The sequence below is a fragment of the Tachypleus tridentatus genome, unplaced genomic scaffold, assembly GCF_004210375.1.
Source record: "Tachypleus tridentatus isolate NWPU-2018 unplaced genomic scaffold, ASM421037v1 Hic_cluster_2, whole genome shotgun sequence".
NCBI classification, from domain to species: Eukaryota; Metazoa; Arthropoda; class Merostomata; order Xiphosura; family Limulidae; genus Tachypleus; species Tachypleus tridentatus.
The window spans coordinates 50675993-50683045 of record NW_027467782.1 but is presented as its reverse complement, the minus strand read 5'-3'; the positions used below and the strand labels follow the sequence as shown (position 1 = coordinate 50683045).

The following is a 7053-nucleotide window of genomic DNA, read 5'->3' as shown; positions in this document are numbered from 1 at the left end:
TTTCGATTAGAAACTAGCATGTATGATAAATAACATAACCACTGTTATTTTTGTTAAATCATTATTAAATGAACATTAACATTGTTTCTGTACTCTAACATTGCCCTTGTATTCTGAGACTGTCCTTGTATTCTGAGACTGTCCTTGTATTCTAACATTGTCCTTGTATTCTGAGACTGTCCTTGTATTCTAACATTGTTTCTGTATTCTAACATTGTCCTTGTATTCTGATACTGTTCTTGTATTCTGAGATTGCCCTTGTATTCTGAGACTGTCCTTGTATTCTGAGACTGTTCTTGTATTCTGAGACTGTTCTTGTATTCTGAGACTGTTCTTGTATTCTGAGACTGTTCTTGCCTTAGTTAAATGTTAAATTAGTTGCTATTGACTACCGTTCTTCTATTGTGTCGCTATAATAAGTTATCAGTGACCATCAACAAACTCTTCTACATTTCTAGTTGTGTTTGTTCTTCTTGGTGAAAGGAGAAACCCACATATTTTTATCTTTCCTTTTATTAAATATTGTTTATGATGACAGAAGTAGTCCAGAAAAACATGCCAGGTGGTCAGAAAAACGTGCCAGGTGGTCTTCTCTTTTTTCTATTTGCTAGAGAATCTGTTGGAAGAATAAACATTAATAACTGTGAACATATAGTATAAACTGTAATACAATGAAAAGTGTGTTTACAATAACTTGTAGTATAAACTGTAATACAATGAAAAGTGTGTTTACAATAACTTGTAGTATAAACTGCAATACAAAGAAAAGTGTGTTTACAATAACTTGTAGTATAAACTGCAATACAAAGAAAAGTGTATTTACAATAACTTATAGAATAAACTGTAATACAATGAAAAGTGTGTTTACAATAACTTGTAGTATAAACTGCAATACAAAGAAAATTGTATTTACAATAACTTGTAGAATAAACTGTAATACAAAGAAAAGTGTGTTTACAATAACTTGTAGAATAAACTGCAATACAAATAAAAGTGTATTTACAATAACTTGTAGTATAAACTGCAATACAAAGAAAATTGTATTTACAATAGTTTATAGAATAAAGTGTAATACGGTGAAGACAAACTTCATGTTGAACAACCACAGCTATATACAAACAAATGTCTTAAGCATAGGCAACCCAGTATCACCAGTTCTAGCAAATATTTTTATGACACAAGTTGAAACACAAGCAATTAACACATCATTACATCCACCACTATATTGGTACAGATATGTATATGACACGGTTGCGGGATTCAAATCGACAGAACACATACTTAATTTTTTCAATCACATTAACTCTATACATCCCAACATTAACTTCACATGTGAACAGGAAGAAAGAAATCAAATATCATTTCTTAACCTCAAAATTACAAGAACTGATACACAATTCAAAACAGAAATCAACCGAAAAATCACCCATACTGGACTATATTCCTCGGGACTCAGCACATGAAACAAAACAAAAACTCAACATACTAAGAAACCAAATAAACAGAGCCATAAAACTATGCTCACCAGATAAAATTAACGATGAATTAGACAAAATAAAAGAATACTTTATCAACATCAATAAGTTTCCTCCACAAACCGTAGAAAACATTATACACACACACCTAGACAGAAAGCAAAATCAACCAACAAAAGTAAATATACCTCACGAATTAAAAATCACGAAACCATATACTGCTGCATACCATATATTCCTGACATCAGCAGACAAATAACCAACATTTGGCAAAAACTAGTAACAATGCAATACAAAGAAAAGTGTATTTACAATAACTAATAGAATAAACTGTAATATAAAGAAAAGTGTATTTACAATAACTAATGGAATAAACTGTAATATAAAGACAGCTTGGTTTCTAGATTGGATATTTCGATATTGAAGAATCGTAAATCGAAAATGTAAAAACACAGAACTCATGACTTGTGAATTCATTCAGAATATGAAATACGATTTCAGTTGTGTTATAATTTGAGACCGTGTTTTTTGGTTGAAAAGAAATTAACTACAATCTAAAATGGCATTTTTAAATATTGATATATGTCATTATTTTGTTTATAACGCATTTTATAACAGTACGAATTGTTCTATTTGTGCTCATGACTACTCTTTAGATGTCAGGGTTCACTGTTGAAAATGTTATAGTTGTCTAAATTATCACGGTATCTTGTTATTAAATTCGCTTTAAGAAGAGTTTTAACGTGGTTTGTTTTAAGAAAATAGTTGACTACAAGCCTTTTCAAGCAACTAAAGAGAAATGTTATTTTAATAAACATTTTCATGTTACATAAAAAATATTTTAAAATATTACAAAAGAATAAAGTGAGAATTATGAAACTCATTTCATTTATTTCTTTTGTATTAAAATTTCATGAGCACCAAGTACAATGAGAAAAATGTGTGATTACAGATCTCTTTACACTATTCCTTAGCTTGACAATAACATAAAGCTAAGTTACGTTTAGCTTTTTGTTATAAACAAAAAGAGCTTATTTATAAACCTCTACACTATGGTAAACCTATAAACAATTTCATAGCTTTTAAGGTAACTTCCTAGTTTAATTTCATAGTATCTTTCAACACATGACTATAATACTTCATTAAGTAAGATATGTCTAGCATGGATTAATGGTGTAATTAGTCTATAAAAATGAGGTTTAGGAATTCTAAAGAAAGTATAACTCACAGTCAGCGGCCATATCTTCTGTGTCCTCCCCCAAATCCTCCCCCAAATCCCCCTCCTCCTCCACGACCACCTCCAAAACCGCCACCAAATCCTCCACCGAAGCCTCCTCCTTTTCCTCCACCGAAGCCTCCTCCTCCGCCAAAACCACCGCCTTTACCACGGACAGCTTCTATAAGGTCTACCATCAGAACGGTGGTAATAAGAACAATGACGAGAACCAAGTTTGTCTTCATTTCTGTTTCTCACCTGAAAACCCAACAGTGAAAACTTCAAATGTACGAACTTTCTACAATATAGAATATTAAGAACTATATATATGAACATCGAAGCTTCTATAAGGTCTACCATCAGAACGGTGGTAATAAGAACAATGACGAGAACCAAGTTTGTCGTCATTTATGTTTCTCACCTGAAAACCCAACAGTGAAAACTTCAAATGTACGAACTTTCTTTGCTGGTTTTGTTTTAATTTTAATTCTTTATTGAATGTTTTAGAACATATATTTCTTTTTTATTTTTTATTATATTCACTGCGAAGTAAAATTGGATAAATAAACAAGTATCACTGTACATCTCTCTATGAAACTGGATAAATAAACAAGAATCGCTGTACATCTCTCTATGAAACTGGATAAATAAACAAGAATCGCTGTACATCTCTCTATGAAACACCTTCTGAGATTCAAGACAGATTATATCCGTCATTAATTCATTACGATTTCCGAAGGAATAGAAATAACATTCATTAAACTTACCATCACAGGATCAAAATTGGTGTTAATACATTGAGTACTTTGACTTAACGGTTCTCCTTGTTTTCTCTGTTGATTCTTGTGAACCCCACAGACAAACCTATAGCTTTCTGAATGACAATCGGTCGTGGTTACAATTGCTTCTTGTAAGTTACTTGCTTAGTACAGCTGTATGTATGTTTTGTTTTCTTCAGTTGAGATTAAATAATTTGAATAATTTCTAACAGGAAGCACACTGAAATCGTAGTTGAAAACTAAAAACCTCATCGACACTGTATGAAAAGAATATCAAACTTATCAGATGAAGTGACGGAGTGTACCTATTTCATTAACCATCAGAAGGTAGCATATTTATTATCTACCGAAGGACGAAAACCTTTCATTATAAAAAGAAATATCAAACTTATCAGATGAAGTGACGGAGTGTACCTATTTCATTAACCATCAGAAGGTAGCATATTTATTATCCATCGAAGGACGAAAACCTTTCATTATAAAAAGAAATATCAAACTCATCAGATGAAGTGATGGAGTGTACCTATTTCATTAACCATCAGAAGGTAGCATATTTATTATCTACCGAAGGACGAAAACCTTTCATTATAAAAGAAATATCAAACTTATCAGATGAAGTGACGGAGTGTACCTATTTCATTAACCATCAGAAGGTAGCATATTTATTATCCATCGAAGGACGAAAACCTTTCATTATAAAAAGAAATATCAAACTTATCAGATGAAGTGATGGAGTGTACCTATTTCATTAACCATCAGAAGGTAGCATATTTATTATCTACCGAAGGACGAAAACCTTTCATTATAAAAAGAAATATCAAACTTATCAGATGAAGTGACGGAGTGTACCTATTTCATTAACCATCAGAAGGTAGCATATTTATTATCTATCGAAGGACGAAAACCTTTCATTATAAAAAGAAATATCAAACTTATCAGATGAAGTGACGGAATGTACCTATTTCATTAACCATCAGAAGGTAGCATATTTATTATCTACCGAAGGACGAAAACCTTTCATTATAAAAAAGAAATATCAAACTTATCAGATGAAGTGACGGAGTGTACCTATTTCATTAACCATCAGAAGGTAGCATATTTATTATCTACCGAAGGACGAAAACCTTTCATTATAAAAATAAATATCAAACTTATCAGATGAAGTGACGGAGTGTACCTATTTCATTAACCATCAGAAGGTAGCATATTTATTATCTATCGAAGGACGAAAACCTTTCATTATAAAAAAAAGAAATATCAAACTTATCAGATGAAGTGACGGAGTGTACCTATTTCATTAACCATCAGAAGGTAGCATATTTATTATCTACCGAAGGACGAAAACCTTTCATTATAAAATAAATATCAAACTTATCAGATGAAGTGACGGAGTGTACCTATTTCATTAACCATCAGAAGGTAGCATATTTATTATCTATCGAAGGACGAAAACCTTTCATTATAAAAAAGAAATATCAAACTTATCAGATGAAGTGACGGAGTGTACCTATTTCATTAACCATCAGAAGGTAGCATATTTATTATCTACCGAAGGACGAAAACCTTTCATTATAAAAGAAATATCAAACTTATCAGATGAAGTGACGGAGTGTACCTATTTCATTAACCATCAGAAGGTAGCATATTTATTATCTATCGAAGGACGAAAACCTTTCATTATAAAAAAGAAATATCAAACTTATCAGATGAAGTGACGGAGTGTACCTATTTCATTAACCATCAGAAGGTAGCATATTTATTATCTACCGAAGGACGAAAACCTTTCATTATAAAAGAAATATCAAACTTATCAGATGAAGTGACGGGTGTACCTATTTCATTAACCATCAGAAGGTAGCATATTTATTATCTACCGAAGGACGAAAACCTTTCATTATAAAAGAAATATCAAACTTATCAGATGAAGTGACGGAGTGTACCTATTTCATTAACCATCAGAAGGTAGCATATTTATTATCCATCGAAGGACGAAAACCTTTCATTATAAAAGAAATATCAAACTTATCAGATGAAGTGACGGAGTGTACCTATTTCATTAACCATCAGAAGGTAGCATATTTATTATCTACCGAAGGACGAAAACCTTTCATTATAAAAGAAATATCAAACTTATCAGATGAAGTGACAGAGTGTACCTATTTCATTAACCATCAGAAGGTAGCATATTTATTATCTATCGAAGGACGAAAACCTTTCATTATAAAAAGAAATATCAAACTTATCAGATGAAGTGACGGAGTGTACCTATTTCATTAACCATCAGAAGGTAGCATATTTATTATCTATCGAAGGACGAAAACCTTTCATTATAAAAAGAAATATCAAACTTATCAGTTGAAGTGATGGAGTGTACCTATTTCATTAACCATCAGAAGGTAACATATTTATTATCCATCGAAGGACGAAAACCTTTCATTATAAAAAGAAATATCAAACTTATCAGATGAAGTGACGGAGTGTACCTATTTCATTAACCATCAGAAGGTAGCATATTTATTATCTATCGAAGGACGAAAACCTTTCATTATAAAAAGAAATATCAAACTTATCAGATCAAGTGACGGAGTGTACCTATTTCATTAACCATCAGAAGGTAGCATATTTATTATCTATCGAAGGACGAAAACCTTTCATTATAAAAAGAAATATCAAACTTATCAGATGAAGTGACGGAGTGTACCCATTTCATTAACCATCAGAAGGTAGCATATTTATTATCTACCGAAGGACGAAAACCTGTCATTATAAAAAGAAATATCAAACTTATCAGATGAAGTGACGGAGTGTACCTATTTCATTAACCATCAGAAGGTCGCATATTTATTATCTATCGAAGGGCGAAAACCTGTCATTATCAGCAATCAGAGAGCAGCACAAGAAAAAATCAAATGTGATTGATAAGAAAAAACTGAACCTTTACTTTTTTTAAAAAATACACTTTTAATACTGTGTATTAGGATTCAAAATATTTCCACATAAGATAATGAATTTTTATTTAAGTAAACACATTAAAATAATTCGTGATATATACAAAGCTCATACTTTGTTATAATTAGTACAATATAGTTTCGGTTTTAGATAATCGTAAATCGTTTAGCTGTTGTTATGAAGTGAAAGCGATTGTTACCTGGGCTACACGATGTCCACTAGGGTGAAGCAGAGCAGGATTCTGATCTATGTCTGTACATTAGACAGGATGACTGAGCACCATTTATATCATCAACATGCTTACGTCAAAGATGTGAAATTATCATTATCTTTTTTACAGCCAATACTTCAGTCAATCCAGTAGTGAACGTGTATGTACTTTTGGCCATTTTCTGGCGCCACTTTTATTTACTTTACACAAGAAGTAGGCCTAATAAAATACAATTCTCTCTTTAATCATATTTGTCTTTTGATTATGTGAAAGTGAAATGGAGAAAAAAAGAATACTTTTTTGACAACTTAAGTACGACATACAATAGGATAGCCTTCATTTGTTCAATGTTCGTTTTTTAAAGTCACTAAAATTATTTGTTTTGGCACGTTTAAATCAAATTCCTGAAATCTGTATTTCATC

The 7053-nt window shown here is 31.4% G+C and overlaps 1 long non-coding RNA gene across 1 annotated transcript; it reads right to left on the bottom strand.

The window, feature by feature from the left end:
• Nucleotides 1–495: 495 nt before the first annotated feature.
• On the bottom strand, nt 496–6776 carry LOC143242958 (uncharacterized). The gene is made up of 3 exons (XR_013023495.1): nt 6619–6776; nt 2704–2949; nt 496–616 (listed from the first exon to the last, which is right to left on the bottom strand). It is a non-coding gene; the product is annotated as an uncharacterized LOC143242958 (long non-coding RNA).
• Nucleotides 6777–7053: the final 277 nt, after the last annotated feature.